General features: G+C 37.5%; 1 long non-coding RNA gene across 8 annotated transcripts in view; it reads right to left on the reverse strand.

Moving 5' to 3' along the window:
• LOC124243573 (uncharacterized) overlaps positions 1-25,069 on the reverse strand; it is a 164,233-nt gene that overhangs the window by 106,368 nt on the left and 32,796 nt on the right. For all 8 annotated transcript variants that reach the window (XR_006889709.1, XR_006889708.1, XR_006889714.1 and 5 more), the window contains one exon: positions 19,481-19,557. This is a non-coding gene — a long non-coding RNA (uncharacterized LOC124243573). The remainder of the gene's footprint in view (positions 1-19,480; positions 19,558-25,069) is intronic.

Consider the following 25,069-nt stretch of genomic DNA (forward strand, 5'->3'; position numbering starts at 1 on the left):
ACAATGAGACTTAAACTAGTTGTTGACTAAAATGTTCAGCAGTGCAGCTGTCCAGTCATACCATCAGCAATAGCACAAAGTCGCTATACTTATTGCTGACCTTTTCCTTTAACTCTTCCGATGCATTCCACAAAATAAAACAGGAAGTAGTATACTTGGTCAGTAATGTGGGGCTCCTGCCCATCAATTTCATACTTGGTAGGCATTCACTTCACTTTCTCTCTTGCCATGAACCCTGGAGGAGTCTCTTTCTGGTCAGAGAAATACACTTCTTGTTTCATGTTCCTTTGAAGGACTCTACTCTGTCTGTGAATTTCCTTCCTCCCAGGGCCAAGGCTTTTGACCAGTGATGTATTACTGAAGTGACAATATGAATTGCTCTGAACAAGTCCACCCATGTGTAGGCAATGACAATCACGTCCCAGCTGCAGCCTGGCCCTCAGTAACTATAAGTGATAAGATGCCATCACGTAGGTGGCTGGCATGGCCAAGGGCTGCCAATTTTAGATACTAAATGCTAAACTGTGGGACAAAGTGAGAATTTTAGATTACATGAAATAAAGGTAATTGTTATATCTTAGATTTCCTGAAGGGCAGGGATCATCATTTATGCGCCTCTGTATCCCTGGCACCTAATTGTGACCTGTGTATTATTCAGAGATCAGTAAATGTTTGTTGAATGAATAAAGGACTCGCCTATGGCCAGCAAAATGCTGACAATGCATATCAACAAAGCATGAACCCTCACTTTTGTTTTCCTAATGATAGAAAATATCAAGTATTCAAATCGCATTTTTCTTTAAATAAGAATATTTCTTCCCTATGGCAGTCATGAATTACAAGTAGAGATTGTTATGTGCCACAAATACTATCCTCAAAATTAAGGACGTGGCATAGCAGAAAATTATATTTTATTAACATATAAGGACAATCTAGCTAAATATAATTTACCAAAACATCTCATAGATCCTGTGAACTTTCAAGTAAGTAGGAAAGGGGAAAATTTCTATAGATGCTCTCTCATTGTTAATATGGGAAGAAAATCCATGTACAACAACACACTTTTACAAAACTATTTGCCACAAAAATGGCTCTCCAAATCTCTTACGTGTACATTCAATAGTTCCCTTTACTTTCATTCTCAGTGAAACAGTTGTCTTTACACTCAAATAAGCCAATCTTTGTCACTGAGTGTGGGGAGAAAATAATCAAGTTAGCCAAATTCCCTGCCACATCTTCCCCTCAAATAATTTATCTCATCATTCAACCTTCCGTGAATGTAGATTTTTAACTTATTCAAAGTGCCATTTTCAAAGAAAACATTCTCAATTAGTGTAATCCTTCAGGGTGAAGTAAGAAGATAGAAGCACACTAGTAATGTGAAGAGGGCAATTCTAACACAAAGAGCTATTAATTAGTACAGAGGATAAACTACAAAGAGAAGTGAGGAGAACTCTAAAGGATAAGCAGACGTAAGGAGCAGCCACCAGCTCTTGGACTGTGGGAACAAACTCAAGAAGGGAACAAACTGAAAAGAGCTCCCCATCCCACCCCCAAGCACTGACGAGACTTGCCAGGAACCCACCCACTGGGGTATGCGTCACTGGTCTCCAGCACACCACTGACAGGGAAGCTGCTCCAGTCCAGGAAGTTCCACTAGCAAGGAAGCCACTCTCTGTCAGGTGCACCTCAGGATCAAGAAAGGAAGCACCACTAGGAGGAGAAGCAGCCCTTCCTCTTACCATGTCTCTCCAGCAGCCTCTCCTGATAAGGCCTAACACTGTGCCAGCTGGCTAGAAATGTTCACAGGGTCCAGCCTCTATCACAAAGCATTTCATCCGGCCTTAGCTGCCCAGCAATGCTTTCGTGTTCATGACCATCTCTTCACCATTCCCTAAAAACATCCATTTAAAAATTATTCCATGTCTCTACTCTTCAGCTTTGCCCATTATTCTTAATAAATGATTTGGTTGCTTATTTTAAAGAGAATTAAAGAAACATTCAGAATGAAACTCATCTTTGTGTGCTTACCACAAACATGTGCATCTACCTCTTGCTCCTTTCGTCTTATCATCATGGGGTAATTGTACTACCACCTATTCACTGGACCACATCCCTTCCCATACTTTAGGAACTAGGTTTTATCACTTTTATCCTTGTTTATTTTCCATTTTCCTGAAGTATTTCTAAAACTGTGGCCTTCCAAATACCTACCTCACACTCACCTTGGGTACCTGGTTAAAAGCACAGCTTCCAGTGCCCCACCTCAGACCTACTAAGTCATCAGCTCTGTAAGGCAGAACTCAGGAATCTCCTTGATCTGAGTGTCCTTGACAATACTTCTGCATGCTAAATTTTGAGAACCAGTGATATATCATCTTTTTTGCATGCTTACTACTTCCCACTCATTAAAAAGAACTCTTGACTCTTCCCTCCTCTGATTTCTATGCTCTTTCTTTACCCCTTCACAATGAAGTTCTCTGAAAGCATTTTTCATAGTGGGCTGCAGAGTAGACTAAGAATCACCATCTGGCTTTCACTTCTGAGATACTAGAAATGTTCTGCAGGTCATTATGACGTCTTTGTGATAAATTTAAAAGACTTTTAAAACTTTTCAACTCTTCTGTAGCTAGATTTCTGCAATGTTTGACACTGATCTTTCCTTTCTTTTAGCTTTTATTTTTCTTTCTTCATTTCTTCCTATTTCTATATCAAATCCCTTAGTCAATTGCTCAGACTTGTCTACGTATCTCTTAAATATTGATATATTCATGGTTCTACATCTGGCAGTTTCTTCTTTTCTATACATTTCCTAAGTAATCTCTTGGACCTCCATGTCTGTCCCTACCATGTACATGATAATGTCAGCCAAGGTCTCACTCCTAAACTTCATACCCATATTAAATCCAACTATATACCGGCTAGATTTACCTAGATGTTCCACAAGCATTTGAAACTCAGTGAGTTCAATTTTAGGCCTGGCTCTTTCCATTCAAGCCCCCATTTTTCTTCCTTCACCTTTGTGAATAATGCTATAATCCCTCCAGATGTTAAAGTAATCATTAATTCTTTCCTTTCCCTCAGCGCACATCCAAGAGTCACACTAAGTTATAAATATCTCTTTTAAGTTCTTTTTTTTTCCATTGCCACAATTTTATTTTAGTCTACATTATGTGTATTATGCAGAAGCCTACTAAAAATACACTTTCTACATTGTCAAGTTTTTTTCTAAATATCAAATGTGATTATGTCACATCCCTATTTAAAACCTGTCTATGTTTCCATATAGCAACAACAAAGAGAAGGTGAAATATTTGAAAATATACAATTTGAAAAATAATTAAAAATATTAAACACCTAAAAATAAATATTCTGAATATTGTGCAATACCTTTACAGAGAAAAACACTATTTAGAGAAAATAGATAAAACCTAAATAAATTTAGTGTACACCATATTAATGAATTGGAAAGCTCAATATCTTATAACTTTGTCATTTCTACCCAAGTCAATTCATATATTCATCTAATCCCAATCAATATCCTAAAGTTGTTTTGTGAAATTTTATAAGCTGTTTCTAAAATTAATGAAAAAGCAAAGATTCAAGAACAGTCAGAGCAGTCTTGAAGAAAATGTTAAGAGGAATTGTTTTACTTTTATTCAAGATTTTTCAAGTTATAACAACAAGACAGCAGAGAGTTATGCAAAGGACAGAGAGGTATACAAAGATTGTTTAGTGGTGGAACCTATTTTCATTCTTTCTCATTCTTGATATTGATAACTTCTGTCTTTCTCTTCTTTTTGTCTGTTCAGTCTTAACAAAGCTTATCAACTTTACTAGTCTTTTCAAAGAACAAACTTTTGGTTTGTTTATTTTATCTCTTGTACATTTATTTTCTAATTAATTAAAAGTCAATTTGCTGTTCATTTTCTACGTTCTTTAGATACTTAGATAGCTTGTTTTCAGCCTTTCTTCTTTTCTGATATATACATTTAAAGCTATACATTTCCTTCTAAACTCAGCTTTATCTGTAGCCTGCAAATTTTGATATTTCCATTGCTACTTCCAAATACTGTCCAATTTCCATTTTGATTTCTTCTTTTACTCAAAGGTTATTTATAATTATTTTATTAAATTTCTAAATATTTGGGGCTTTTATAGCTATCTTTTGTTATTGATTTCTTAGATTACTTCCAGTGTGGTAGGGGAACATCCTCAGAATGACTTAAATCCTTTGTAATTTGTTGACAATTGTTTTATGGCCCAGCACATGACCAGTTTTGATCATTTTTTCATATGCTCCTGAAAAGAATATGCATACTGTCATTGTTGGGTGCAATTTTCTCCATATATCAATTGGTAAACATGTTTAATCATTTTGTTTGTTTGTTTTTTGAGGAAGATCAGCCCTGAGCTAACATCCACTGCCAATCCTCCCGTTTTTGCTGAGGAAGATTGGCCCTGAGCTAACATCTGTGCCACCTTCCCTTACTTTATATGTGGGACACCTGCCACAGGACGGCTTGATCAGTGGTGCATAGGTCCACGCCTGGGATCTGAACCTGTGAACCCTGGGCTGCAGAAACGGGCTCACGCAAACGTAACTGCTATGCCACCAGGCCAGCCCCAATCATGTTTTCAGATATTTTTATGCTTACTGATTTTTTTTTAAGGTTGGTCTATTGGCTATTGGCGGAGATGTGTTTAAGTTCACTACTTTAACTAGGAATTTGTCTTTTTTCCTTTATGTCAATTTTTGTTTCAAAAGTTATTAGCTATCAGATACATACTTTCTTTTTTTAAATAAAGATTTTATTTTTTCCTTTTTCTCCCAAAGCCCCCCAGTACATAGTTGTATATTCTTCGTTGTGGGTCCTTCTAGTTGTGGCATGTGGGACGCTGCCTCAGCGTGGTTTGAAGAGCAGTGCCATGTCCATGCCCAGGATTCGAACCAATGAAACACTGGGCCGCCTGCAGCGGAGCACGCGAACTTAACCACTCGGCCACGGGGCCAGCCCCCAGATACATACAACTTTTGAATTGTTTTCTCTCTGGTAGATTTACCTGTTTATCAAAATCAAATGTCTCTCTTTGGCTCTAGTAATATTTCTCGCCCTGAAGTCCACTTTATCTGATATTTGTAGAGCTACACATGGAACATCTTTTTCCATCCTGTTGCAGTCTTTTTATGCCCTTACATTTAAAATTTGTGTCTTTTAAGGAACACATAGTTTTGTGCTGTTTTCTTATTCAGTCTGAAAACAGTTGTCTTTTAATTTGAATATTTAGTACATTTGTAATACAATTATTAATATTATTGCTTTTATATCTACCACTTTACTATATGTTTTCTATTTGTACAACTTGTTTTATGTTCCATTGGTCAAGTATTTTATTATTCTAACTTTCCCTCTATTAACTTGTGAGATATATATATAGATGTATACATTTTATGTGTCTACATATATCTAAATATATTTACTTATAGATATATTTACAGTTATACATGTATAAAGAGATAGATATAGTTGTACCATATACCTGCATCTATATATCTCTATCTTTCTCTATTTCTCTATACACATGCTATATATACGGTTACCTCAGGGATTACAATATGCACCCTTTGCACCCTTGACTTATCATCTAAGAGTAGTTTCTATTTACAATCAACAAGGAAAAGTTATGAGTTTTTAACTTCTTTTAACCCTCTCTGACTTTTTATGTTATTGTTGCCATGCATGTTAATTCTACACATATGTAAACATCACAAAATATTTTATTTCTTATTATAAATATTATTTTGTATTTATCCGTGTATTTCCCAATACCAGTGATATTTTTCCTTCTTGCATGTTTCTTTCTGTCTGGGATCATTTTACTTCCGCCTGAACAACCCACTGTGGTATTTACTGCAATATTTGCTCATGGGGAATCCTCCATGTTTTTGTTTGTCTGGAAACTCTTTATTTCACTGTCAATTATGAAGTATACCTTCACTTAGCAGAAAATTCTAAACTGGCAGTTATGTTCTTTCATCATTAAATACGTCATTACACTGTCTTCTGGCTTCCATCATTTCTGTTAAAAAATCAGCTCTGTCTTATTGCTACTGGTTTGAAGGTAACGTGTCTTTTTTCTTTGTATATTTTAATATTTTCTTTTTGTCTTCCATTTTCAGCAGTTTGACTCTGACATGCCAAAGTGTCAGACTGTCATTTACCCTGCTTGGACTTTAGACACTGCTTGAATCTATTAGCTATTATCTTTGGTTAGATTTGAAAAACTCTTGAAAGATTATCTTTTCAAATATTGCTTCTTCCCCATCCTCTGTCTCCTTCCCTTCTGGAACTCGAAATTCTTCTACGGTAGAACTTCACTGAGACAGCTTTGAAAAGATGTGCTTCCAGGGGAAGGGATGCCACTCAAAGGAAGGGCTGTGGAGCGAGAAACAGTGATGAGCAGGAACTGGCCAACATCGGGGTAAATATAAGCGGGAATTTATTACATAACATACTATTTAATTATTATTTAGAACTTATTTAAAGAGTATAAAAATAAATCAGAACTAAAATAAGGACATGATAGATCTGAGGAAATGTGGTATTTAAGTGTGCTAAGAATTCGTACTTTTCAGGTGAGCGACAAAGATATCGATTAACAAACTTTTCAAAGTCACATGCGTGCTTAAAGTTTAAGACTATTTATATAAAGATGAGAAATAGGTATTAAAACTTTCAAAGTGTTATTGGAGCAATAGGATTTCTAAATAAAACAACGTACTAAAAGCTTGAAAAAAGGGAAAAATGGAGCATATCGGGAAAAACAGAACAAACAGAATTCACAAAATAGGATAGCAAAAATAAATGATGAATACATCAGTTTAACTGAATTTGACAGTTACATAAAGATTAAGGTTTTATTAAATAAAATGCAGGTATATTCTGTTTAAAAGAGGCACACTAAAAACACGAGCATACAGAAAGATTACAAGCAAACGGATGGCAAAATATATACTACGCATTCAGTAATAAAAAAAAAGTTCTACTGCAGGGGTCAGCAAAATTTTTTTGTAAAGGGCCAGATAAATATTTTGGGCTGTCACATCTACTGAACTCTACCATTGTAGTAAGAAAGCAGCCATAGATGATATGTAAACAAATAAGTTTACAAACATGTAAACAAATATTATGTTCTAATAAAGCTTTCTTTATGAAATCACGTGGTAGGCCATATTTGGCCCATGAGCCATAGTTTGCTGACCTTTTGGTCTATTGAAAGGTCATAATCATGGGTCTAATAGATATCAAAGGAATATTTTAAGATACAAAGAAACTGGGGCCGGTCTGTTGGCATACCAGTTAAGTTTGTGTGCTCAGTGTCGGCAACCTGAGGTTCACGGGTTCGAATTCCAGGTGTGGACCTATGCACCACTCATCAAGCCGTGCTGTGGCGGTGTCCCACATACAAAACAGAGGAAGACTGGCACAGATGTTAGCTCAGCAACAACCTTCCTCAAGAAAAAGAGGAAGATTGGCAACAGAGGTTAGATCAGGACCAATCTTTCTCACCAAAAAAAAAGATAAAATAAATAAATTGATATAATGATTTTATAAGAAAAATCACTCTCAGAAGCTGAAATAGGTATTCAGTAAAAATGGAGGCGAAGGAATTGGATCAGGATGGTGGACAACCTGAGCTTTTCCTTCTTTATCCATCATTAACCCATCATTTATTTCCTTTTCCCTCACCCCACCTTATACTAGTTCTAGACAAGGTAAAAACTAAGGCAGCAGCTTGGGAGAGTGATTTCAGAGAGCACATGGTCCAGAGTTTATGAGAACAGAATCCCCAGAAATTGTAGGAAAGAATGTAAGTGATCTTATGGGGACATTACTGGGGCAGCTCTTCTGTAGCCACTTTTGCTATGAGAGTGAAATAGAGTACAGGACCACCGCCCGTGATAGAAGAAGTTCCCAAAACTAACTGACCCCACTAGCATTTATGGGTAATTATTTAGGAAAAGATACGAAGATACCAACCACCACTTATACTTAGCATTATAATCACAAACTGTAATACAGCATTTAAAAGTTACTTGTTGTCTCTTAATTATAATTCTTACCACTAGGTGGCACTCATCCAAAGTGGAATTTACCCAGGAAGGTGACACAGCTTGCAAACTGACATGGCCTGACTCTGGCCCACAAATGTGTTTTGATTGGCCTGTCGTGTTCTCAAAAATTTGTATTACTGCTCAATGCTTAAGATTTGGAAAGTCCATATTATGAAACTGTATTTCTTGCTTCTCTTGAAAGATAGATCTGACAACATTGGGCCTTTACTCCTGCTGCCAGCAGCCAGCTGGCTCTCGCAGGCCTTGGTGTGGAGAGAGCACGCACTCTCATGTCAGGCAGGGCTTCCATCTCATTGGGTCGGCTTCAATCATCTAAGGCCCTGTCTGGCCCTGTGGGTACTTAACTTTGTGATCCTGCATTACAGTTGGACCAGAAGGTCTCTTGCAATGGCTGTTTATTAAAAAAAAACTAAGAAAAATATAATTTAATACTGGGATGTACTTCAGAAATATAGACATAAAGTTATAAGAGAAGAAATAAGACAGGAATCAAGATCTGGTTACCAGATTATCGAATGAATCTTGAATTAATGAAAGTAAAGGAGCCTCAGAGCAAGGTAAGAGCAAGACAGTATAAAAAGGTAAAGAACAATAGCATCCAGCAAACGTGTACCAGGTCCAGCACTGGGCTACGCACTTTATGTAGATTCACGCATTTAATTCTCAGCATCATTCTGTGAGGTGCATTGTTTCCTTCCCATTCCACAGATAGGAAAAGTGAGGCCCAGAGTTGAGTAACTTGTCCAAAGTCAAAGATCGTAAGCAGCAGACCTGGGTTTAAGCCCAGGTAGGTCTCATGCAAAGCCCAAGCTTTCAGCTTCGACTCTATGGCCCTTGCTGCACAGAGATTACTTGATGATCAGTTTGAGATGCAGTTTAGTTTGCTTTGCCATTCATGCTGAATTTTTCTGAGCCCTGAAACTAATCAATCCTGATTTTCCCTGCTCAGCGAGGACACAATTTCTGAAGGAAGACAGCAGATGAACGCTTCTCTGTCTTCTGCATTTTGAAGAGAACAGAAGTAAAGGTTCCCTATCAGATAGCAGCATGGGCCACTTGCATTGTAACCAAACTTTCCCTCCTCTCTTCAAGATTCTCCTTCCTGCGAGAACTCCAAACCTCCCAGGGATGCTTACCCCATCCTGAAAGAGAACCAGAAAACCTGCTCCATCAGTGGCAGATGCCATTCTTTTTTACAATTGCTGCCACACGATGTCGCTGCTGAAACGCAGGGAGCATAGCCACCCAGGTAGGGTCCCTGCTGCACAATGTTGCTGCTGAGGCCGGGTGGGTGCTGTGGCTGGTAACCAGGGCAGAGGAGAGCCTTGATGACCTACAAGCACCACTGCCATCCATCATGCATCTGGCAGCAGTGTCTTGACAGGGAGAAGAAATCTCTCCTTAGTATCACTTTCAACGATGATAATTATATGCCATTGTAGACCTGAGCCCCCCACGACCTCAGGATTATTTAAGAGACTACTGTCATGTGTGGCTTAATGACAGGGAAATATTCTGAGAAATGCATCGTTAGGTGGTTTTGTCTTTGTGCCAACATCACAGCATGTACTTTCACAATCCTAGATGGCACAGCCTAGGCTATACGCTGTAGCCTATTGCTCCTAGGCTACAAATCTGTACAGCATGTTACTGTACTGAATACTGTAGGCAACTGTAACACAATGTATTTGTGTATCTAAACATAGAAAAGGTACAGTAAAAATACAGTATAAAAGATAAAAAGTGATACACCTGTACAGGGCACTTACCACAGATGGAGCTTGCAGGACTGGAAGTTGCTCTGGGTGAGTGAGTGAGTGGTGAGTGAATGTGGAGGCCAAGGACATCACTGGACACTACCGTAGACGTTACAGACAATGTACACTTAGGCTACACCAAAGTTATAAAAAATTTTCCTTCTTCAATAATAAATTAACCTTAGCTTACTATAACTCTTTTACTCTATAAACTTTAAAATTTTTTTAACTTTTTGACTCTTTTGTAATAACACTTAGCTTAAAACACAAACACATTGTACAGCTGTACAAATTTTTTTCCTTTCTTTATATCCTCATTCCATAAGCTTTTTCCTACTTTCAAAATTTTTAATTTTTTTTACTTTTTAAACATTTTTGTTAAAAACTAAAACAATGAGCACACACATTAGCCTAGGCCTACAGAGGGTCAGGATCATCAATATCACTGTCGTCCACCTCCATATCTTGTCCCACTGGAAGGTCTTCAGGGACAATAACATGCATGGAGCTGTCATCTCCTGTGAAAACAATGCCTTCTTCTGGAATACTTCCTGAAGGCCCTGCCGGAGGCTCTTCTTGAGGTGTCAGTCTTTCCAGAAATATGTCAATGGTGGTTTGCTTGGTCTGTTTCTTTTTTTATCATAGATTTGCTTGTAAGCAGATAATGCACCATGAACATTCCTCTCCATTAATGAAAACCTTTTGGTGTTGGGGTCTATGTTTTCAAACTTTCTAAGGAGCTGGTTGAGGTCTGTAAAAGCTTCTGCTAAACCCTTCACGGTGAATTTTCTTAGAGGTTTTTCTTTTTCTTCTCCTGCGGTTTCCTTTTCTCTTGCCTCTTCTTCAGCTATGCATTCCTATTTGAGTTCCAACAACTCTTTGTTAGTCAATTCCCTCGGAACCACCTCTAGGAGCTCCTCAATGTCATCCTCCTCTACACTCAGGTTAAAGCTGTTTGCCATCTCAACCACAGCCTTGTTGATTTCTGCAACCTCCTCATCCTTGGTAAATCCTTTGATGCCATAGACAAACCCCTTGAGTGTCTTCTTCCAGATGCCATTCATAAACTCCTTAGTGACATCACCTTAAGTCCAAGCAAGGTTAAAGTAGTAGGCCTTACAAGCTGCTATAACTCATTGATCCACTGGCTGGATCAAATTGGTGGTGTTTGGAGGGAGAAAGACCTTTTTGATATTGGCATGAAGATCACCAATAAAAGGAGGATGTCTAGGATGTTATTGTTACTAGCAACAATAAGCAAAATCTTGAAAGGCATGTTATTCTTCAAAGAGTACTTCTCCATTTCACTGGCACAGGAATTCAGGAGGGCATCTTGGAAGAGGAGCTGTGTCATTCCTGGCTTCTTACTGCTTCTATCATGCACTGGCAATGTGTGCTTACTGATATGCTTGAAGGCCCTGGGGTTCTCACTGTGACAGATTACAAAGGATTTCAATTTGTAGCCTGCAATATGGCCCCTCAGCAAGATTGTTATCCTGTCCTTAAAATCCTTGAAACCTGGCATTGACTTGGCCTGCTGATGATGAAAGTCTTTTCAGGCATCCATTTCGAGAATATCTCCTTTTTTAGCCAAGGAAGAGTAACACTCCTTTATGGCAACGCCTGACCTTGGGGCAAAAGCAAGCTGTAAGCTTAATGCTTGTAAATCTTTCTACTGCTTGAAGAATTACTCTGCATAGGTTGAATCACCTTGTATGGATTAAAGCAGCAAATTTTAGTTTCAGAGACTTGGATGTGGACTTGCCATGTGAAGCATCCTCAGCGGCTCAATGCCAAGTGGATGATCTCCAAATATCTTCTTGTTAAAAAATAGCTGGTATCATTATTGTTTGCCATAGAAGAGCTAGGGGAGCATGCAACTGAGCGACAAACGATATTTAAATGAAGTTTCCAATTCAGTAAAGATTTTTCTCTTATAATCTCACTATATGCCAATGTTCTTTCTCATGGAAATATTTCTGTATCTTTGAGTACAGATATGAGATGAAGAATAAATATGAAGAAAATGCTGAGCATGGATTTGCAGATCATGAAATGATTAGACGAGAAATGACCTTGATAAATTGTCCATTTTGTTCTGGATATATAGTAATATAGACATATAGTCAACTCTCAACTAACCAGAACAAAGGGAAATTCACAAATAACCCAAGGCCATAGTTGAAATAAACTATGCATCATCTTCTACTGCTTCCCAACGCCCTTCTACCAACTTATAAGCAGCCTATTCCCAAGGCTTGGCTCAAAATTTCCTAAAGCCTTCATCCAGGGGAAGGGGGAGGGCATTCTACTGAATATCAGTGGCAATAAGTGATAAATAACCATTGTCTAATTTCTGAGTCCTGCTGCATTATTACCATAGTTAATTAGGAATTCAATTACTCTATCCCATGATAATTGAGAAGTGCCCATATCCTAATCTATAATATCTTCCACAAAGTAGAATTGCATATCCTCTCTTGTCAATCAGTTCTAGAGATAATCAGCCAAGGAAATAATTTTCTAAAATAGTATAATATTGATTACTTTCCCTATGAATTAAGAAAGATGATTTCCTGAGAAGTCACATATGTTTAAAATGGAGGGTATTAAGTAAGTGGTATTTTTTACATCAGTGATAGAAGAACTCCCAAAGCAAAAAGTAAAAGTTCAGAATTATAGAAAGGTGTAACAGATCATGAAATTCAAACTTTTAACTTCTTCACTTCCAGATAAGGAATCTCATTGCATTCAAGATGAATCTTCCCATCTGTTAAATGAAGATCTCCAAATGATTTGACCTCAATTGCACAGTTGGCTACTGGGGTGGAAAAAAAGCTAAAATTCCTATCTAAAGTACTTTCTATTACCACATATGGCATTAGAACTAATCAGGCACTGTCTTCTAAAACCATTTCCCCCTCCCCCCCGCCAAAATCAATGACATTCTACATGAGAATTCCAGGATACAGTTTTTAGAACATTTGGCTGGAGCTAAGAGGAAAGTTGCTGGTATTGTGGCTATTCCTTTGTGGTTTATAGGCAGTCCAAACATCAGTTGTCTGTTGTTATATTTCAATTCTCAAAGACTGTGATGGGATCCCATGTTATGGTATGCTTAAAAAAAAACAGAGAGATTTCCTTTCTGAGGCTGTGGGATGACATGCAGTTCTGTGCCACTTCATCAGAACTCTGTCTTTGACCAGAGCATTTATTACAAAGTGCAGTAAGTGGAACAGAACCACAAGAGAAACATTAGAGCTCTTCCTCCCTTTCTGAATTAGTCTGAGAGAGGATTTTCCTTCAGAAATCACGTCTGCCTCAGTGCTGACTGTGCTCAATAGCTCTGTCTCACTGAATGAATTTCCCATGGCGTCTACAAAGAAAATACCTGAGCGAGTTGGGATCTGGGGAAATACACATTTTATAGCCTCTTTCATTGAATGTCCTCTCTTCTTTGGAATGGAATTATATTATCAAGTCATCTTTGGGAATTGGGTGGGCAGAGATGTATTCAGATTTAGTTCCAATGAGTTCAAGGCTCAGGACAGAATACGTAAACGAAGATGTCCTTCGGCAATGAGGAAAAATAAATTGAGTAAGGCTAAAATTTTGGAGTTTGAAAAACTGAAACAAAGGAATTTATTGTGTGTGGAGTTAACTAACATATGCAGACCAGAGTTCTAAAAGTCTGCCACCAGCTTTTCAATCAGTTCCTGTTACCACCATATTGGTTTGGGTTCATCGCAGCCAACTTTGCATCCCTATCCTTCTTCGGTGATCCTGAGATGATTAAGGAGCTGAGGATTTTAATTCGTTTTTTTATTTTTAATCTTTATTTTCCCTTTTTCTTAAAAAAAATGTTTGAAGTTGGCTGGAACTTCTATTACATAGTTGCCTGAGGCTGTGCTGGAGCTGGAAAGTTGTGGAATAAATCAAAGCAAGCTGTGCTCTTGTGTTTCTGATTTATTAAACATTTACATTTGACTGGTCAAACAGTGTCTTTTTCCTACACGTATACACCCTTGATTGAGCGGCCGAGTTTGGTGCCTGTAATTTGGAAGATACCTCATTCTATCAGAAGGCATATTTTAGGCCCAATTCAGCTATACTTTGCTGGTGGAATAGAAAATTTAACTTCAAAGGTAAATTTAAAAAAAAAAAACCGTATGCTTACAGAGTACATAAATATTCTAAAACAGCAAAGCAAAGAAAATGATGTTTATGATGCTAATTACTGAACTTCACCAGTCCAATCTAAGACATATTAAAAAGTTCATCAGATTGGCAACAGACCTTATTCAGTTGTTAAGCTTTCACCTTATTTTCCCCCTAAGGTCAGAGCACCAATCTTGAAGGCAGAGGCCAGAAAAATCTGAATAACGTTATAAAGAAATCCAAGAATAAAAGAATGCTAAGGTAATTTCTACTCTTTTGGGATCCTAAGGTCATACGCTTTTGGGGTTGAAAAAGCTCATGAAGCTTTCAAAGATGACATATATGTAACCAAAAGAGAAATGGACTACACTGTACTCTAGTTTCTGTGTGAGTTGTAGGTGATAATATTTAAGATGGAAAACCAAGCTAAACTCTAATAATTTTCTCTGGAAGAAAAGTCATTTAGATTACCTACTTTCTTGTCGCCATTTTCCAAGAGCTTTTTTGTGAATATTCCACGATTTGCATACTTTGCAGATTGGGAAATATAGTGGTTATCCACAATAGTTAATGAGAACAGCCCAAGATTTCCATTTTTCCATAGAGTTTCAAAACCTCTAGGCTAAGTCATCCTCTCTTTGACGTATCCTTAAACATTACACCTAGTATCAGATTATTCCATCACATAGCATTTTGTTAAAATATATTGAAATAAGTATATAATATGATATTTCCTGCGGTACAATATTCCCACCTTGCGAATATTCCCAACAGTGATTGCTCATAATCACATTATGTCTGAGTGGTGATTAAGGGGATGTTTAATAGATTAGCTTTCCTATTCTTCTGCATAGTCAGCTCTTCCCTGGCTCCCATTAATGTTTGCTTTTAACCAGATTTCCCTTAAATGATAAAGTAAAAGGGACAAGAATCAGAAAGATTGTGAATGGATAACCACTGTGTTGTTTCATCCCCAGCACTGATCTGGGGCGCTGATGAAGAGATAGTTACATATGATAGAAATAATCCTTTCGGTCTTCATCTTCTGTCCTTATGACCAAACCAGTCGGGTTCAATTATGGCCTCAAGAATGTGTCTAGGCCTCAGAAATCACAGATTCCAATATCCCTCACTCCCACCACAACCTCCTCACCTTCCATTTCTCAGAGGATCTCATCGCTACCCCCAAAGACCTCCCTCTCCTTAGTTCCTCCTCTCCCCTCAGCCAAGTATATGTGCCCTCTCAGCAAGAGCTTTACTACCTACCCTGAACCTCATGATTGAGCTTCTTTGTACCTTTTCACCAGTACCTCAGTTTACCTATATCCTATCCTCCTGCTAGACCTACTCTTCATATTACCTGACCCTTGGACAAAAGACAAGGAATAATCCACCTTTTCTCCTACTCTATCAGGGACTGAGCCCTGCTGGAGAAAGTCGCACGATCCTGCAAACTGATGAAGTCAAACTTCAAGGCTCTAGCTTCACAAGGCTTTGGCGCCTCCTATCTGCCCTTTCATTAGCTAACGGCTAATGTGAGTTTTCCCTCCCATTCTATGCAATGACTTCACAATCTAAACCATCACTTCCTTGCCATTAAATTCACAATCCAACTTCCAGTCCCCTACCTTCTTGTTGTCATACATCTTCTCAATGTCACCTTCTACTTAGATTATGCTTAAAGCTTTCAGTGGTTTGTTTGTTTGGTTGGTTTTTGATTCTGAACTTTCCACCCTATTTAAAAACTTATTTACCACCAATCCATTTTTACCTTATTTCCTCTGGTCTAAGTTGTCCCTACTCAAGTGACAGCCAACCACCTAGCCCTTGACTCTGTGCAGCTCATTCTTTTTAGAATTTATGTCCTTGTTCTCCAAAACATGATTTTCTTACTTTTATTCCTACTTCTATAAGTGGAGTCTCTTTCTTTCACATGTTCTTTAATTTTAGATTTTTTCCTCAGTTTCTTGCCTTAAGCATAGACAAAAATTGTGTAAAATTAACTCATCTTATGTCATTTTTAACTATCATCAGTATGTTTTTGACTTCCAAATCTATGTTTTCAACTCAACTCCCTCTCCTTCTTGAGATTTAAACAAATATTTTCACTAGCTGGACCCAATTATTAACTTTTGAGAGGAACCTAAATCAAATATTCTAAAACTAATCTCCTCCCACTACCCTGCATCCCTTCCCTAAACCCTTCTATATACCCAACATCCACTGGCTATACAAACAGCCACCTTAACTCAAGCTTGAATCGGTGTACCTTTCAGCACCCTACTCCCTCACTGTTTATATCACACCCTTAACTTAGTCATTGACTATATCTCAAATACTCTGGTGCCTAGAGCCCACTTCTCCATCTACACTATAAATGCTAGGCATCAGGCTGCCATCACAACCCTCTTGGAGATGCAAAAGACGCATAAACAATCTCTCTGCTCCTGGTTTTGTCTCTTCATTTTCATTCTCCACAAAGCTTCCGATCACTCGTCTTAGATGAAGGCTGATTACAACATTTTCCAGTTTAATATCCTTCAATGATCATCTACAGAATAACATCTGGACAACTTACTGTGATACTTCTTCACGATCTAACCCTTGCCTACCCCTTCAGCTATGAACCCCCTGCCTCAAACTTGATGCTGCTGCAGCAACATGGAACAGATCGTATTTCCAAGATTCTTAAAACTGTTTCTCTCCTTGTTGCTTTCACTCATGTGATAACTTTTTCCTTTTTTTTTTTAAATGGAAGCTTTAAAAGCAAAATATCCAGTAGAATTGTATTGTGAAATATTTCCATAAACAGTGGGAGTTAGAGGTAAATCTCCTCTGATAGCCTTTCCCCCTTTTGTCCTCCAGGATTCAATAACGTACCAACTCTCTGGGTTTTTTTTCTATAAAATGAAGTTATTCAGTGAAAGTTCGCCCATCATCTTTGTCAGAGAATAATTTCCCCTAGTGAATATACAGTACACATAATTTTAGCATACATTGGATCTAATAATGATTGAAAAGTTATAAACCTGTTCTGAGATGTCTGGTAAAGTCCAGGTCCTTCAGAAGTGGGAAGATGCTAAAAATCACAAGGAGTAAAGAGCTAAAAGAAACTGGAGGATTTGAAAGGACAAACATCCTTGCTGTAGGTGAAGATAGCATGTGTCACCAGTTCCTTCCATATCTCCTAATGATGGCCCATTTTCTCATTGCCATGCTGTGAATTATTACAGTGTTGGGTAGATTCTGAAATTAGGAGGTAATACCAAAAAGTGGCAATGAAAAGAGGGTTTTGGGTGGTATTTGTATATCTTGGTCTAAAATGTATTCCTTTGAAGCAAGTTTGAAATGTTGTGAGAAGCTGGTGTCACCTGATGTTCATTTGGATATGCCATTGTCCTTGTAAAGGCAGGTGACAGGTAACTGCAAGCAGGACCTGTCTTTGCTTTTATTAAGCTTCTCCTGTGTCTCATAGGGACTATAATGGGAAGGAGTCTTTCTAACATCTTTTGCCTGAAGTTTCCTATCTCATTTTCTGTATCAGATGCCAATGGTGCCTGCCTTACACCTCCTCAGTCTCACTCTTGATTTCAGCCATGTCTATGGCAAACAGTTCCATGATGGCTTTGTCTTATGTTGTGCTATCATAACTAATCCCCTCAAGTGCCCAAGCTTTCTGCCCAGGGCTTCTCATTATTGCAGCATATGACACAGAAGACCATTCTGCATGCATACATTTGCATGTTGGCAAAACAAGAAGAATGGGAAAGTCCCCATATAAAGAAAAATGGCTACCAGCCACTCCATCTGTCACCACATTGTATCCCTTCCTCATAATCAAAAGAGGAAGATTATAGTAAAAACATACTATGTCCACAGATGGCTAGCAGGGAAATTCAAATAAAGATGAGCACACAGCCAGTAATCACAATACATTTGAGGGAAAACTATAAAGTAATAGAGCTAATGGAGGCAAACTAAATGAAACTTTAGAAAATGGAGACACCTTCCCCCCCAGAGAGTTTCAGGAAGATATTGTATCCATAAAAATCTCAAAAAGAGATCTACAAAATTTAATAATTCATCATTAGCTTAAAAAATACTGCAGAGATTGTATAAACAGTAAAATGAACAAAGGATAAGAGACATAGCGTGTATATCCAGAAGTTCCAGAGGCAGTTCCAGAGGAAGACGGCGCAGAGAACAAAGAGAGGGAGTGGTTCGTAACATAAAAACAAAATGAGAGAAGAAAATGTCCTAGGATTGAAAAAGACTTGGTGTAAGGTTGAAAGAGCTTGTTTAAGTGTTAAGCAGAGTAGCTTAAAAAATCATATAGAAAGCTCCAACTGTAGTACACATAAAAGTAAAATATCAAAGCATCAAGGACAAATTCTAAAATGTAGAAGAGAAGAAAATATAAAATATTACTATAAAATAATAAGTATGAATTTCCCTAGATGTGGTAAGAGGATTGTGGCAAATAGAAGATTGTTCTTATTCTTTAGAGAAATATGCTGAATAATTCGAGGTGAAATCCCTCGATGGCTGCAACTTATTATCAAATGGTTAAACAAAAGAATGTACACACGTATAGAGAGGGTCACATCAAGCAAATAAGGCTACATACTCATCTAGGTGGCAGGTATTTGAGTATTTCCTACACCATTCTTCCAACTTCCCTATTTGTTTGAAAACTTTCCTACTATAGAACTGGGGAAAACTTCTCAGGATCCTGTTGACTGTCAACTAACAACCAAAAATTATCTCCAAACTATCAGGTGTCAGACTGAAATTAGACATTTCACTAGTAACACTAGATACACAAAGAAAATGGAGCGGTATCTTCTAAGTTCTGAGAAAAATACCTTTTGACTTTCCCAGCTAAATAAATTATTATTCAAATGTAATGGCAAACAAAGTGATTAGAAACTATAAAATTTACCAATTTCAAATTGCATTTAATAGAATTCCTAAAGGACATATACCAATAAAATTAATGAATTCAAGATGAAGCCAAATTAAGCATTAAGCATATAGAGTCAGTAAACTATTCATCTAATCTCCTTCCTAAAAATCCACTAAAAATAATATGAAAGAAAAAAAGATCTAAACCGACAAATACAAAGAGAACACGGGAAGGAGGACAGCAGCAGAGGAAGAATTTCAATCAATTTTTAAAGAACATTAACATATATGGATTTAATAAGGCTAAGGCAGCCACGGTCACAAAGCCAGACAGTGCATGAAGAGGAACAGTTCACTTGCCAGGACTGGGAGGGTTTAGGACTAGGGAGACTCAAAGTGCAGAGGAAAGTGATGAGGAAGCATACAACAAAATTGAATTTTTGTTAGTACAAAAAGTGTATACAGTTAACTCTTCCACCCTCTTTCCCACCCCACGCATAGCTAAGCTCCTCCTATCTCTCACCTCAGGGAAGAGATTGGCAGCTTCTTCTCTGAAGAACTTAGTGGTCCTTGGGATGTACTTCCACCAATGGTATTTTGCTGAAACAAGAAAAAACAGCCAATGAATGAGTAGTCCTCAAGCTAAACAAGAAAAACAGCCAATGAATGAGTAATCCTCCAGTTAAACAAGAAAAACAGCCAATGGATGAGTAGTTCTCAAGCTAAACCACACACAGTTTTCGATCTGCTTTTCAGAGTATCACTGTGAAATTTTAATGGAAACGGAACTTTATGAGACATTTGAAGAAAACCTCCCATATGAAAGAAAGATACCAAAATAGTCAGGAAAAAATACCCCTGGAGTTTGAGGTTTTCTTCAAAACTATTGTCTTTAATTAATATCCTCAGAACAATTAGGAAGATATTCCATAAAACCAGAGCAGAGTGCTATGGAAAATGAACAATTGGAGAACAAAAAAGGGCTCTCAGAAATAGAACTTTCTAAAGGACAATGCAAGGGCTGAAAGATAAAAATTAAGGCAACCTCCCCAAAAGCATGACCAAAACCCAAAGATGAGTGGGAAAATGTGAGAGAACAATCAATTCAAGACATCCAACATCTTAGTAATAACAAGTTCATTAAAAAAGTAGGAAAAAAAGAAAGGGATGAAATGGTAACTGAGGTAGGGCAGAGAAATTTCCCAAATCAAAATGGCCCACAAAGTGTCGAGCATCACAGGTGGACTATTATTTACTTAATATTTTATATTCAACCAACATGTTAGTAGATATAAAGGAAAAATATTAACTACAATCAACAGGTAAATTTGAAACACTCTTTGTAACAAGCATGTCTGTGTCTCAAATTTGAGGATTATGGCATTTCAGCTTTTGAACACCAAAAAATTACAGAAAACAAATCTTTAACAGAGTTGACAGCCTACAACCTATAGGCCAAATCCAACGTGTAGTCTGCTTTCATACTGTCTGGACGTAAGAAAGGTTTTTCCATTCTTAAAGAGTTACAAAAAGCAAAACAAAGTAAAGAATACGTGACAGAAACCACATGTGGCTTGCAAAACCTAAAATATTTGCTATGTGGGTTTGCTGATCGCCTGTAGTAAGCACAGCAATGAGTTATATGCTCTCTCAATATGCTCTCTCTCTATATGCAATCCTCTTCTAGAGCATGAAAGAGGTTCTAAGACTCCATCATTAAGAAGCTGGGAAATGGAGTCAACTCAAATGCATGGAATATGTGAATAGCTTTTGCCAAGTGGTACCTTATACTATAGGGAGCCTCCACTCAAATGATTTGGTACCGGGCATGTTACTTACATTAACATGAGAAACCAACCAGGGTCGAAGTGGCCCAGGAGCAGTAGAAAGGGCCAGAAAGGAACTAAAGAGAGCATCCTGCACTAAAGCCATTCACATTAAAAACACAGAAAATGTGCTGTGTCTGACCAATCAGCACGTCCTGTTTGTACAAATTTGTATGATTTGTACTAAAATCATTACCATATGGATGAATGTTATGCTCTAAAATTTCTGCTGCTTCTGTAACTTTATCATTTTCATAGATATCTAAGAACCAAAATTTTGCTTATATTGAGGCACTCTCCTCTCTCTTCTCACGTTTGTGAATTTCTTGGCTTAATATATTTCAGGCCAAAGGTTTTCATGGGACGTGGTAGAAAACAAAGAAATCTGAAGCAAAAGGAAATGCAGCCTGTGGACTGAAGCTGTAAAGACCTTATGCTATAGATCAACTTCCAAGATGGCCTCCAACAATCATGCCTCCTGGTATTTACAGCTGTGTAATGCCCTCCCCTTCAGTGGGGGCTGGGCCTAGTGACTTGAGTCTAATGGGTAGAATACTCCCCTTGATTAGGTTCCAAAAATTGTGACTTCTGTCTTACTAACATACTCTCTTGCTGGCTTTAACAACATGTCTGAGGCCCACATGACAAGCAACTGGGGGAAACCTCTGGCTGACAGCCAGTGGGTAACTGAGGCCTTCAGTACAACAGCCAGTGAGGAATTGAATCTCACTGGCAATCTCCAAATAACCCTGCACCAGATGAACCTGGAGATGGCTGCAGCCAACACCTTGACTGCAGCCTTGTGAAAAACTCTGAAACAGAGGACCCAGTAAGCTGGGCCCAGATTCCTGATCAACAGAAACTGTGAGATAATCACTGTATGTTGTTTTAAACCTCCAAGTTTTGGTGTGATTTGTTACACAGCAATAGATAACTAATACACATTATCATAGGAAGAAAATGTGCATGTTGTTTGTTCTAGGGCCAGTTTGTGTTGCTGCCAGCATCTGAAGATGGTGAATATTCTACAGCACTTAGGAGGGACTGTACCCATGCCAAGACTTTAGTTCAGTTAAATGCCATGTAGTACTAATAGACACAGACATTTCTTCCTCTTTGACTTAATCCATTTTTCTTATTGCTATAATCCAAATATCTAAGATTAAAAAAAAGTCATCTCTACTTTCAGTGGAGCTTCATTTGTCTCTTTGAGAAATATGAATTAGTTACCTTGCCAGATAACCCTTACTGTTGGGGACTGGAACTGGCCACCCCAAGATATGTCTCTTTGGCATGAGAATTATTTTGGGCTGGTTACTTTTTTAAAAACTGTAGACAGGAAAGAAACTGAAAATTAGGATCCAGTTACCCTTTGTTAAGAGACATTTACATTTGTAAAGGAAATCTCCATCTGTAAAGGTGTCTCCCCCTCTGTACCAGGAAAAAGGGGGGATGACCTTATCTCTAGAAACTCTTATCAATGAGGAAGGCAAGGACTTAAATCTGCATAATAACCTTACTCTTGTTTACTGTGCTTTTTTGGTGACTTCCCATGATCAACTCCCCCATCCCCAACATCCTTCTTTGTCTTTAGCTGAGGGTGGTATTTAAGGGGAGAGATTCAGCCATTTTGGTGAGTTGCTCCTTTTGCCTGAGTCTTTCCCATGTATACATGTTATAAAGTTTTGTTTAATTTTCTCCTGTTATTGTGTCTCATGTGAATTTAATTCGTTGTCCAGCCAGAAGGACCCAGAGCAGGTAGAGGAAATGTCTTCCTCCCCTACACTTACCAAATAACAGATCCAGTGATAATTAGAAAGATTTATTTTAGAACATTTTGTTACTTTTTAAATGCACAAGTGATAGTGTCATCAAGGAATATTCATTCAAAATATTTTAATATTGAAAATTTTTCAGTAAATTTTATTGTTTTCCAATCATATATGAGAGCTTAATAAGAAACACTGGATATCATCTTGAGCTTTAAATAGAGATAGCTATTTTATTCTTTTGTTTTAGAAGATTAAAGTCCACAATATGAGTCTTTTCACATGTTTTTGCTCTTTAGATCATAAATGGATTAATGGTGTTGATTCTTACCTGATTTCATAAGATCAAAGTTGATTAAGAATTTTATTTAGTGAACTGAGTCTGCAGTTTGCTTTAAAATAATGTGTGCAGTGGGGGGAGAAGAAGAACACTGGCCATGAGCTGATGGTTGTTGAAGCTGGTGATGGGTTCATTACACTACTCTCTCTACTTTTGTATTTATTTGTAATTTTCCATATGTGTGACAGACGTATATAAATATTTCATCTCTCAAAGGATCCTACTGCAGTATTAAATGAATTCTTTTTCCTTATAAAATCTCATGCTGCTTTCAAATTTCTTGCTACAGCAACCAGCAAAACAAAGCTTTAACGTTTCCTGTTTTCAATAGGACTGCTTATTTTGAAGGAAACATGCTGGAGAGGCAGCTATAATAATAACAGCCTTTAATAATGACTAAATTTTACTGGTGAGTTTCAGTGAAGCAGACATTATGCCGTGTGCTTAACGTGAATTATTTCACTCTCATCCTCACAGGGATAGTTTTATCCCCAGGGTGAGAGTTTACCAGGAACTTACGTGTAAAATTGACCTGAATAAGTTACTAGTATAACTTATGCATGAGAAACCTAGAAGCTGAATATGAGTCAGAATCTCTAGGAAAGCCCAGTGTACATTCTACAGCACTGTATGATATACCGTGGCATTATTTTCTCCTATTGTAATGCTACTCTGGAAAGTTCTTTGATGTCCTACCAAGTTTGATATCTTCTCTTTAAATATTTGATAAATTGTCTGCAACAAAACACTTCCTGACACAGATTCTGGTACATGTTTATATTTTATCTTTCAAAGGTAAATAACATAAATGAGTCCATAACTATTTTCAATGGGAAGGTCTTGCTTAGGGTAGTATTAGAAAATCATAAAGCCAAATAGTTTGATTTAACATTGGCTAGAATTATAGTCAATACAAGAGGCCAATGAATTTCAAAATAATTAAAAAGAAAAATCTGAAAGAATAATAAGACAGTTGATTGTTATGAGGATCTGTAGAATTCAAAACAGTGAACTAGCTATTGAGAGAAGCTGGAGAATATTTGTCTCATTATCCTATATTCTTATATAAAAAAATTGAGAGTTTATTTTTCCTGGAAATTTTCCCATGGCTTGCTTTTGCATAACAAAAGACCTGGAGACAATGGTATTTACTTCGTTTTTGTGGGAAATTGTATTGATTCATTATTTGTTTGCTACACTTAAACTTGCTCATCACCCTTATGGAATTCTGAACCCAGTGACTTTTCTGATGTTGCTAAAACCAACACAACCGCCAATACAAAAGCAGTGTTGATTCTCTAGGAGTTAAATAAGCATTTGTAAGTTTTTTCTTTCTTGCCTAGGATATGGAAGATTTAGTTTTAAAATACAACATGAATTTCCAGTGTTTTCATTTCCACTTAGTTTCTGATTTAGCTGTCCTAATAAGTTATCTAGATTCGGATCCTGGCCCACAGTATACTCTATGGCCACTTGCTTTTTCAAGTCTGCTTCCCCATCAGTAAAACAGAAACCCTTGCTCTGATCTGAAGACAGTTATATGGCATGGGTGGCACAAGAATCATGGTAAGTGCTCAAAAAGAAATCATTTCCTCCTTTCATATAAGAGGCAGGTTAATTTTCCTTTTATTTCTACAGAACTTTTTTTTTTTTTTTAAATTGGCACCTGAGCTAACATCTGCTGCCAATCTTTTTTTTTCTTCTTCTTCTTCTCCCCAAAGCCTCCCAGCACATAGTTGTATATTCCAGTGCTACATGGGATGCTGCCTCAACATGACCTGATGAGCAGTGTCATGTCCATGCCCAGGATCCAAACCAATGAAACCTTGGGCTGCCAAAGCAGAGTGCAGGAACTTAACCACTTGGCCATGGGGCCGATTCCTTTTTTAAACAAATAATATCATAGTGTTTCACAAGAAATTACCTAGAATTCTCACTTAGTTAAAAAATGTTGATTGGACAATTCATTACGATGATCATATTATTACAGAAGATGAGGCAGAGGGGAAATTTCAGGGTTGTGAATCTGAAAAACCATCATCCTGAAACTCAGAAAAGATTTAAGATATCAGCTGGTCATTCTTTACTTGAGAAAATGTGTTTAGTCAATGAGATAGTTATTTCCAATGCATGTTATGATGTTTGTAAGTTGAGTGTCCTATTATTTTGCTTCTCAG

Source organism: Equus quagga, chromosome 8, assembly GCF_021613505.1.
Source record: "Equus quagga isolate Etosha38 chromosome 8, UCLA_HA_Equagga_1.0, whole genome shotgun sequence".
NCBI classification, from domain to species: domain Eukaryota; kingdom Metazoa; phylum Chordata; class Mammalia; order Perissodactyla; family Equidae; genus Equus; species Equus quagga.